This window comes from Canis lupus, chromosome 4 (genome assembly GCF_011100685.1).
Source record: "Canis lupus familiaris isolate Mischka breed German Shepherd chromosome 4, alternate assembly UU_Cfam_GSD_1.0, whole genome shotgun sequence".
Taxonomy (NCBI): Eukaryota; Metazoa; Chordata; class Mammalia; order Carnivora; family Canidae; genus Canis; species Canis lupus.
In genome coordinates this window covers 58145606-58156469 of record NC_049225.1, presented here as the reverse complement: position 1 = coordinate 58156469, position 10864 = coordinate 58145606, and the positions used below count along the sequence as shown (strand labels likewise).

Genomic DNA, 10864 nt, shown 5'->3' with positions numbered 1-10864 from the left:
GAGAGAGAGGGAGAGAGAGAGAGAACAGCAATGGGAAGAGGGGCAGAAGAAGAGGGAGAAGCAGAGTCTCTGCTGAATGGGAACATGATGCAGGGTTGGATCTAAGGACTCCTGGGATCGTGACCTGAGCTGAAGGCAGATGCTTAACTGACTGAGCCACCCAGGCACCCCAAAAAGCTAGGGAAATTTAAAGAGGGAAATAATAACAGTTATTCATATTAGCTCATAGTTATACAAGGCTTTTTAGGTACCAGGAACTATTATTTTAAGCACTTTACAGGAATTAGCTTTAATTCCCACATAACCATGTAAGATACTTACATACATATTTTTGATATTTCTTGATTATTTCTTAGAAAAAATATTGCTTAAAAGACATGAACATTTTTGAGATTCTTCAGACATGTTACCAAATTGCTATTTGGAGATGAAGCTGTTTATCCTCAAGCCAGCCGGGTCTGAGCATGCTCTTTCTTCTCTCTGTGTTTTCACCAGTATACTTTTTATCATTTAATTTAATTTAATTTAATTTTATTTTTTATCATGCTGTAGAATCTTTAATTAAGTATACAGACTTCCAATCATGTCACCTAGGGACCATTTTATCCACTGCTCTGTTTGGCTGCCAGTCTCGTTTTTTTTCCTCAGCAATGGTGAAGCGGATACCCTTTCCATGGGGAAGAGAAATCCATGGTATATTGCCTTTGCCAATAACAAAAATGTTGGAGAGTCGGGTGGCGAAGCTGTTGCCATTGGCATCTTTCACGTGAACTACATCAAAAGAACCTGGGTGGTTCTCTCGGTTGGTGATCACACCAATTCTTCCCAGGTTGGTACCTCCAGTCACCATACACAGATTACCAGTATCAAACTTGAAGAAATCTGTAATCTTTCCAGTCTCCAAATCAATCTGAATGGTGTCATTCATCTTGATGAGGGGATCAGGATAGCGGATGGTGCGAGCATCATGAGTCACCAGATGAGGGATTCCTTTTGTTCCCACAAAGATCTTTCTCACTTTGCCCAACTTATACTTGGCCTCCTCAGGTGTAATCCGATGAACAGCAAAGCGACCCTTGGTGTCCTAGATTAGACGGAAATTCTCCCCAGTCTTGTCAATGCTGATGACATCAATAAAACCAGCACGGTAGGTGATATCAGTTTGAACCTTGCCATCCATCTTAATAAAATGCTGCATACGGATCTTCTTCACTTCATCCCCTGTTAGGGCATACTTAAGTCTGTTCCTTAGGAAAATGATGAGAGGAAGACACTCTCTCAGCTTATGGGGGCCAGTAGATGGGTGAGGAGCAAACACACCAGTCAGTTTATCCAGCATCCAGTGCTTTGGAGCTGCTACATGCTTCAGATGCTTCCTGGGACTATGAGCCATGGCTGCGCTAGGCACGAAAAGAGACTTTTTATCATTTTAAAAAGTGTTTGAGTCCTGAGTGCTTTCTACTGCATCATTTCTACCTCCAAGGACCCTTGAAGCTGTCATAATTTCCAGCTGGCATAAGCTCAACAGTTACTGTGGTAGTTTGCACAGTAAAACGTTTGCACTCTGCTGGTGTGGAACCTAGAAGCTGAGATGAGGACAGGCCAGGGTCTGGGAAGCAGTGTGTGTGTGCACGTATCTCTGGTGTCGTGCTAGCCCAGGACTCAGAAATGTCTCTAGGGGGGTGAGAAACTCACATATCAGGTAGAGAAAGATAAAGATGATACCCAAAAGAGGTGCCTGGGTGGTTCAGTCAGTTAAGCTTCTGACTCTTGATTTCAGCTTGGGTCATGATCTTGGGGTCATGGGATAGAGCCCCATGTTGAGCTCAGTGGGGACTCTGCTGAAGATTCTCTCTCTCCCTCCCTCCTGCTCTCTATCTCTCTCTAATAAATACACTTTTAAAAAAGAAAAAGATGATAACCAAGAGAATTTCACAGTTGAGATTCAAAGGAGTTGCCTAGAAATTCAGCTTAGAAAATAAAAACTCCTAGTAAATTTGAACAACAAAGAAATTTTCCTCTCTAGACCCCTAGAACTTGGCAGACTGAAGATGGAGAGAATAGGGGTTTGAAAGAGTGATGATCTATTAGGTCAATGCCATGTCTAAAAGTCCTAATGTCCATAAAGAACCAGGCAGGATCCTGGAAACCTTGTAGATCTATAAGGTGTTTTTTTCTGCTTTGATCAAGGAGCATAGATCTTTCTTTTTATCCTCTCTTTTCTCCTTTATTCTTGTCTCTTTGCTTCCTCCCTCTCTCCTTCCCTTCTCCCAGCTCTATTAGATTTTTCATATTATAAAAGTAATGCATACTTATTTTTCTATGCCAAATAATTCAGAGGTACAGGAAAAAACACTTATAATCTCTATCTTTGTTTAATCCTACCCTCCTCAGATAATCAAGGTTAACAGTTTGGTATTTTCCACACTTTCAAAGAATGCCCCTATAGGTAGAGAAGGCTCTTCCCTTTTTTCTTTTATAAAATAAAGAAATAAACCCAAACTCTATATACTATTTGCTTTTCTGACTTAAAGATGATATCAGGGAAAATGCTCTGGGTTAGGATATATAAGTTTAATGCAAATAATAATAGCTTTATAATATTCCATTGTATGGATATACCATAAATTTATTTGGCCAATCCCCTATTGAAAGACAATCAAATACATTTTAGATTTGTTCTCTTCTTCCCTCCCTCCTACTTTCCTTTCTCCACTCCCTTTCCTGTTCCTATACTAACTGAACTGAAATAAATATTCTTCATAATTCCCTTCATGCAGCTGCTTGTATTTTTGTAGAACAGAGTTCCGCCAAAATGAGATTACTGGGACAGAGGAAATATAAATTTAATTTTTCAATAGCTTCTTTTGTGTCCCTTAATTGCTTGTATTTGTTGAGCACTTTCACCTACATTATTTGTACCTACATGACACCTTTGTGCAGTAGGCAAGGTGAAGGACAGAACCTCCAGTTTGCAGGTGAGCCTCAGTAGATTGAGTGACTCAGTCAAGGTCTGGCCAGCAAATGGCTGAGCCTGTTCTTACAGCTCTTGTGCTCTTGAGACTTGTGCTTGATCCATTAAGTGTTTGTCCTCTGCTTCTCCCAGGGCAGCCCAGTTTGTCTATCTCTCTGTCTGTCTCTCAATTGTCTATATATATCTATCATCTGTCATCTATCTCTCCATCTATCTATCTATCTATATCTATCTATCTATCTATCTATCTATCTATCTATCTATCTATCTATCTATCATCTAATCACCTCTCTGTCATCTACCTATCTACCTAGTTATTCTTGAAAATTCCTTAGAAGGAGAAAGTGAGGATCAATCACAAAAATGGCAACACTTAAAGAAGGTGATGATGATGATGAAGGTACTGGTGCATGAGGAAATATTTCCCAAATAAAATAGAGGTTATCTCAGAATTTAGTGTTAGATTTTTAAAGTAGTGTTTAAGTTTAAAGAATTTTCAGGGGCCCAGTTTCTGATAAGATGGTCCCTGCGTCTGGGCCTCTTAGCTTGAATATTCAGCAGAATTAGGAGGCCACAGGGGGTCTCAGGTCTCCTTCCATCTCCCGTTTGGGGACCCCTCTTCCCTTCGGTACATCACTAGGATCTAGTTTGTCACATTTGGGAGGCTCTTGATGCAGGCCTGATCCCATCTAAAGGGCTGTAGCCTCCTGGAGATGCTCAGTTTCTGAGCAAAAAGTAATAAGGGGCCGTCAATAGAAATAAGCCCGGATCCAACTCTGAGAAGTGAGTGTGGAAAGTGAGTGTGCCTCCAACGTCTCTGCTGTTCCTTCCCTCCTAGATGTGGCCCAGCTCCCTTCCCCACTTTCACACACCATGTGTGCCTTCTGACCCCATCCCTTTCAGGCTGTCAAAATTAGCCCTCAGAAGAGTATCTTTTCTTAGTCTTTATATATGAATACGATTGCCAGTGGTCCTCTCTCTCTGATGGATTTGAAGACATATCTCTTTGGGAAAATGTTCATTGTTGAAGGAAGAACTAACAAAAAGGTGAGGGAGGGATTTGAAGAGCAGGAGGCCTTTTTGTTGTTCCTGAAATAATTACTAAGATGGCTGGTGTTTACGGGGTGCTCCCTTTGTGCCAGGCATGAAATCCTCACATCCCTATGAGGTAGATAATATCCCTGTTTTGCCAGTAAGACAATCGAGCCACACCACAGTTATGTGGCCATCTGGAAGTCATATACAATGTTTTAAACCAATCTTGGTAAGTAATTAGTGGTATGTTAATTGTAAGATGCACTGTTATTTTATTTATATCAGGAAAAAAATGCTACCAATTAAACTAAGACATGTAACTGACTTTAAGAAATGATAAAATGTGAGGGCACCTGGGTGGCTCAGTGGTTGAGGGTCTGCCTTTGGCTCAGGTAGTGGTCCTGAGGTCCTGGGATTGAGTCCCGCATCTGGCTCCCCACAGGAAGCCTACTTCTTCCTCTCCCTATGTCTCTGTCTCTCTCTGTGCCTCTCATGAATAAATAAATAAAATACTTAAAAAAAAAAGAAATGGTACAATGTGAAAAAAATCATTTTAGAATCAATGACTCTAGGTGACAGAGCTGGGATTTGCACCCAGGCAGATCAACTGTAGTGCTTATAGCTTGTCTGCTGTGTTCTACGTGTGTCACCATGTAGTCTGTCTTGGCTACCAAATGTTTTGAAAGAGTTGTGGATCTAATGGAAGAAAATGTTCTGTGAACCAAAGAAATTGAGAACATCTTCATTAAACAGAATAAAATAATATAATAGATTTTCCTACTGTTTTTTTTTTTATTACTGCAGGGCTTTATTTATTTATTTGAGGGAGAACACAAGTAGGGGAGGGGCAGAGGGAAAGGGAGAAACGGACTCCCTGCTGAGTGGGGAGCTGGACATGGGGCTCGAGCCCAGGACCCTGGGATCATGACCTGAGCTGAAGGCAGACACTTAACCAAGTGAGCCACCCAGGTGCCCCATACTACAGGACTTCTTTAAGACATTAATATCAACATGCTTTTTTGTACCTCCAGGGAGGGAGATAGACTACGCATCATTTCTGAAACATTTTTTGGTGGTGGAACATTTTATGGAACTTGTTCTTTGGAACACATTTCTGAATACTCAGTAGTAGGTCACTTCTCTAATCTTTCAACAAATTCGTATTGAAGGTCAAGTTTCATTTTGCTTAATGACTCCAGTCTTTGGGGGCAATTATTGCATATCACGCATGATGAATCTATAAAGACAAGTTTGAAATTAAGCCTACAACTTTAGGCAGTTTTTTTTTTCCCGGTCCCTATCTTTCATTCAGTAGTCATTTTAAAAAAGCACATATATTTAATACCAATAGGATAGTGTTTCTCAAAGCATACTTTATGGCAATGAACTCTAAACTTTTTGGTAAAGTATGACTCCTAGAAAAAAAATCTTTTTTTTTTTAAAACTAAAAGTCCTCAAACTACTTTCATTGAAGTGTAGTTGCCATGTAATATTATACTAGTTTCAGGCGTACGGCATAGTGATTCTACAATTCTATACTTTATTCAGTGCTCATCGTAGTAAGTGCAATTACCATCTGTCACCATACAAAATTGTTACAATATTATTGACTTTATTCCCTATGCTGTAAATTAAATCACCATGACTTTATTTTATAACTGGAAGTTTGTACATTTTAATCCCCTTCATCTATTTCACCCATTTCCCCAACTCCCCTCCCCTCTGGCAACCACCAGATTGTTCTCTGTATTTATAAGCTGTTTCTGATTTGTTTTGTTTTTTAGCTTTCACATAAAAGTGAAATCATATGGTATTTGTCTTTCTCTGTCTGATTTATTTCACTTAGCATAATACCCTCTAGGTCTGTTCATGTTGACGTGAATGACCAGCTTTCTTTTTTTTTTTTATGGTTGAGTAGTATTCCTGTGTGTGTGTGCACGTGCGCACGCGTGTATGTGTGATTCTACATAAAGTACATCTTTGTCCAACCATTTATCACTGAAAGGACACTTAGGTTGCTTCCATATCTTGGCTTTTGTAAATAATGCTGCAATGAACGTAGAGGAGTACATATCTTTTCAAATTAGTGTTTTCATTTTCTTTTGGTAAACACTTAGAAGTGGAATTGCTGGATCATATGACAATTCTAGTTTTAATTTTTTGAGGAATCTCCATATTGTTTTCCATAGTGGCTGCCTAAATTTGCATTCCTACCAGCAGTGCACAAAGGCTCCTTTTTCTCCACAGTCTTGCTAGCACTTCCAATATTTTGTCTCTTTCATACTAGCCATTCTGACAGTTGTGAGATGATATCTCATTGTGGTTTTGATTTGCATTTCCCTGATGATGAGTGATGTTGAGCATCTTTTCATGTGTCTGTAGGCCATCTGGATGTCTTCTTTGGAGAAATGTCTATTCAGATCCTCTGCCCATTTTTTTATTGGATATTTTGTTTTCTTTGATATTGAATTGTGAGAGTTCTTTATATATTTTGGATATTAACCCCTTATCAGATATGATCCAATAATTTCATTATTGGGTATTTACCCTAAGGAAACAAAAACACTAACTCAAAAAGTTGTATTTATCCCTGTGTTTATTGCAGAATTATTTACAATAGCCAAGATGGAAGCAACCCAAGTGTCTATTGAAAGACAAATATATAAGGAAGATACACACACACACACACACACACACACACACACATTGGTATATTATATAGCCATAAAAAAGATCAAGATTGTGCCCTTTGTGACAATACGGATGGACATAGAGTATACTATGCTAAGTGAAGTAAGCCAGACTAGGAAAAATAAACTTTCCCTGGGACTGAATGTACAAACAAATGTAAGACTTTGCATAACGAGAAGCACCAGTTTTCAGTGTTTGATTTTTTTTTGAAAAGTTGTTTTGCAGAAAGCTTTTGTATAGGTTACAGTTGCTTTTAACTATGAATAACAATTCACTTAACTAATGATGCTTAAATAATAAAGACATTTTGTCCAACTTCTAAGATAAGACATTCAGAGGTAGTTGGTCCAGGGCTAATGTGGGGGCTCAAATATGTCATGAGTGATCCAGACTTTTCTTTTTTTGCCCTGTTGTGCTTCTCCCTACAGTGTTGTCTTGGTGCCTCATGGATGTACGATGAGTCCTACAGTCCCAGGCATCACCTCTCTCTCAAAGTAGAACAAAAGGGATGGAGCCACACAAACCATACTATTCTTTTTATTAAGAAAGCAAAAATGTTCCTAGAAGTCCCAGCAACCTTCTCCTAACATCTTATTGTCCAAACTGCTGAGATCCACAGCCACACCTGGCTGCCAGGGAGTTGGAGATCAGAGTTAATAGTAAGTTTCAGCCAGTGGTTCTTTAAGAGAGATCTCCACACCAGCAGCAACCCCATCACCTAGGAACTTGCTGGATTGCAAATCATTGGGCCTCGCCCTAGACCTACTGAATCAGAAACCCTTGGAGTTAGGCTAGTGATTTGTATTTTAATGAACTTTCTGGGTGATTCTGATATGCTTAATTTTGAGAACTACAGGCCCAGACTGATTCTTTGTTTTCTGGGACTGGGCTTATTGTCCTGAATAGAACAGACATTCCATCTAACATTCTTTCCTAACACAAAGGTAAGAGATGGATATTGTGCAGGCATCTATGTGTCTAACACAGAGATATTAGCTTTTGGCTGTAATATAAGTTGCAAATAGGACAATTGTTATTAAAAAGACTTGCATCAGAAGTCAGCATCCTTAGGCTTGAGAACTGGCACTTATTATCTATTTGCTGTGTGATCTTGGGCAATCACTGAACCTTTCTTATTCTACTTCCTATTCTCTTAAAAAGAGATATCCTTGCAGGGCTCCTATAAGAATCACCCAATACGATGTTTATGGGTGGACTCTGCAAACCCTAAGTCTTCATGTAGTGTCTGTTCCCATGCATCGGTGCATCACTGTCCCTCTGTTCCCTAGGCTTCTGCTCTGATGCTCTATCCTGACAGTCCCTGAGCAATCCAATACAGGTTCCACAGGCAGAACACACGAGACTTTATCAACAATGTCCAGGTATCCTACTTACTCGGGGCAGGGGATAATGTCTTGGGCAGGGAAGGAATAGGGAAGGGAAATTTTCTGTAATGCACTAAGGGTAAGTCTGTGGGTTTTTTTGTTGTTGTGGTAGTCATTTTACTCTTGACTTCTTACATTGAATTCCTTGAATTTAATTATCTGGGAGCTTTCAAAATGGCTTGCCAGATAACTTGCCACCAAAAAATGACAATCAAGAAGTTTGAGATGGGATACTGATGGCATTTTTGTGGTAAGAGGAGGCAGAATGGGATTTCTTTAGCATGTGCCAAGCATTTAAATAGCAAGAAGCTGTTTCTCTCAGACTTCATGCATATAACATCATCCACTGTACTGTAATCTCAAGCATGTTTACAAGCTTTGAAAGTATTATAACCATAAAGACCAACTATGCATAACTCTCCATGATTTGATCAATTCACTGGCAAGGATCTGTGTAGTGCCTGGGAGGGGGCATATTCTGTAATCTAGGCCAAAAAGGGCACAGAGGATGATTATTTTGGTATATTGGCTGGTTGCTGTTGTATCAGTGGTCACCTTCCTTATCAAGAGCGATCCTTGCTTAACAGTCATTAGTGGTAGGAAGTGGAAGAGGATAGAATGGCAGAACCCTGAGCACTGAGAATTCCTTTGAAATACAATCTCATTTGAGACAAGGATGGCCTTGTGAGGCGAGATGTGAGGTTGTGCTAGGAAAGAAATTTGGTAAGTTCAATTCTCATAGCAGAAAGAAGCCCTATGAAGCACCAAGTTATGATCTTAAGGAGCCCCAAATTATGGAGCAAGCCCCAAATTAAGGAGCCCTTGATTATGAGTTTTGTAAGACTCTGGAATTCTTATAAATTTTGTGAACTCCTGAATGTGTTCACATAGAAACCCTTGATTATCCTTAGGGAGAAAGGCTTCTGGGCTCCTCCCCCCCCCCCCCCCCCCCGCAAAAAAAAGAAAAAGCTGGAGAAGTAGCAAGGAATTAAGGAGTGGATGAGTTGAGGAAATGGTGATAGTTACTGATGGAGAACCATCTGGGAAAGGCTGGAGGAGTGCATGGGGGCCTGGTTTGCAGTGGAGAAGGATCCTTGAATTTGAGCTTTAGAAATTCCAGGGTAGAGTCAGTGTCCCCTTCCTTTCTTGATAACTGCAACAGGCCAGAGATTGGAAACTTGTCTCATGCCATTTACCAACTGTTGGGCCAATAGTTCATGTATTCAATGCATATTTCACATTTGCTGGTACCTACAAAAGCTGAGTGCCATATGTAGTGTTAGTGAGTAATGTGAAAAAAAAACATGCAACATTTCTGCATCATGGAGCTTATGTACTAATAAGGAAGACATAAAAAACCCTCAACAAATAAATAAGTGTAACTTATCAGAGAAGTGATGTGAAGGAAATAGAGTGGTGAGTGAGAGGTTTGCCAGCAAGGCCATGTTGAACAGGGTGGTTACTGTGGTCCTTTTGAAGACACACATTTGAGCTGAGATATGAAGGATGAAAATGAACAAGACACATAAGGAGTTATCAGGAAACTATTTCTGGTGGGAGAACACCCGACACAAGTGCCTGGTGGTGGGAGAGAGATTGACAGTTTCAAGGAATGGAAAGATGGCTAGGATGTCTGAAGTATGGCAGGCAAGGGCAGCATGGGGACAATGCTGTGAAATAGGCCGGGGAGTTGGGGAGGGCCCAGATCACGGAGGACTTTGCAGGTATGGGAAAGAGTTAGGCATTTATTTTATGAGAATGAGAAGAGAGAGATGAGAATTTATTCTATGAGAATAGGAATGGGAAGTCATTAGAGGGCTTTGAGCAGCAGGTTGACAAAGACCATTAACAAAGGTCCTTCTGGCTTCTAAGTGAAGAATAGATTAAAAGGTTCTCCAAGAAGTCATTGAGACAAATCAAAAGCTGGGCATGGGAAAATATGGTGGCTTGGCATGGTGGGACAGCGAAGATGGAGAGATGTAGATATGAGTGGCTCTGCAGGTGGAATGGCAGGTGGACTGCAAGAAATGAAATAAATGGTGACAGTCCTGATAGTCTTTTTTTTTTTTTTTTTTTCCTGGTAGAGCGTCGTAAAAAGGGTACCATACCATTAGGGAAGAACTGAAAAGGAGATATGTGGAAATATCTACTTCAGCAAGTGCCCTGGAGTCTGAGTCATAGAAAAGCCAGCATGGAATCCCCTCACGAGTTTTACACTGTTTCCTGTCCTTAGGCTTCAACTGTCAGGTATCACTCCAGTGTCGGTGATGGATTAGCCATACAAAAATAATAAAAGCAGTCATTGAGCTCTTACTGTGTCCAACAGGTTGCCAAATTCCTAAATTTCCCATCAAAACTATGGAATAGATCTCTCTTATTGATCCCTGTTTTCTAGTTGCAAAAGTGAAAGCTCAGAAAGACTAAGAAATTTGTGTTAAGTCACCTAGTTAGGAGGAAGTAGGAGAGCAAAGAACTGAAGCCAGGGCTATCTGACTATAACTTCATGTGTTTGTTCCTATACTCTGTTTTATAGGCTATACTTGGTACACAATTAGTCAAATAAATGTTTCCTGTGGATACCTACTATTCATAGCATCTAAACACAAGGTATGATATTGAGCAAAATGTGGGTCCTGTTTTTAAAGACTTGACACAAGATCAGAGGGATCAAAGGTGGCCACAAATGACTCCTTGCCAACTAGAAAGTGATGAGTAACACACAAGAAGTAAAATCAAAGGACTTTTCTAGTTCAAAGAGGCAGGGAATTTCTGCTGCCTG

The 10864-nt window shown here is 40.1% G+C and overlaps 1 pseudogene; it reads right to left on the bottom strand.

Annotated features, from left to right (window-relative positions):
- Positions 1 to 602: 602 nt before the first annotated feature.
- Positions 603 to 1393, bottom strand: LOC612146 (annotated as a pseudogene).
- Between the last annotated feature and the right edge of the window lie 9471 nt (positions 1394 to 10864).